A 766-nucleotide genomic window follows, 5' to 3' on the forward strand; every position below is an offset into this window, starting at 1 on the left:
TATATATATATATATAAACAAAGGTTCAGATAGAGACACATGTAGGCCACTCATGATATTGCTGGGTCTTCTTTTCACGTGACCAATTATTCACGGTTAGTCAACTTCCAGACTGCACTGGGTATAGGTCTACGCTGTATGTTTGTGCTACAGATGCTAACTTAAAGCAAAGAGGAAGTTGTTTACTTGTTTAATGTATCTTGTTTTGTCAGGTCCTCCTAAATCTACTTTGTAGAAACTGTCTGTGTATTATCATGAGGTCAAAGCATTGTAACAATATCTGTTCAGTAATATTTTGATCACATTTGAGCAGCTCAGGGTTTGGTTAAAATAATCTGATCTAATCCATAGTTAAAGTAACTTGTTATCAATGGGACGGTATCACTGTGCATAAACTAGGGGTGTCACAGAACCAAAAATTCAGTAGTCATTGCCAGTACCAGTAAAGTAAGTCAAGTCAGCTTTATTCTCAATTTCTTCACATAAACTAGACATGCAGAGGAATCGAAAGTTTGTTTCTCACCATCCCCACGGTGAAGAAGACAAAAGAAAATGCACAACAGAGAAGAGACATTCCTACCACAAGTAAACACAGGTGCTCATCAAATAGGGACATTTTTTAACATTAAGAAAGTAAATGGCAACAATATAGACAAGATACCAAGACAAGAACACAAGGATATTATATGCAAAATGCAACAGTGCATCATGATTCTCAATGCCGATTTCGATACCACAGTAAAAAGGATTTTCTAAGATTCCATGT

General features: G+C 36.2%; 1 protein-coding gene across 1 annotated transcript in view; it reads left to right on the top strand.

Moving 5' to 3' along the window:
• Positions 1 to 766, top strand: part of sash1a (SAM and SH3 domain containing 1a) — a 249,324-nt gene that overhangs the window by 18,096 nt on the left and 230,462 nt on the right. The gene's annotated exons all lie outside the window — the stretch shown is intronic.

This window comes from Etheostoma spectabile, chromosome 18 (genome assembly GCF_008692095.1).
Source record: "Etheostoma spectabile isolate EspeVRDwgs_2016 chromosome 18, UIUC_Espe_1.0, whole genome shotgun sequence".
In the NCBI taxonomy this organism is placed as follows: domain Eukaryota; kingdom Metazoa; phylum Chordata; class Actinopteri; order Perciformes; family Percidae; genus Etheostoma; species Etheostoma spectabile.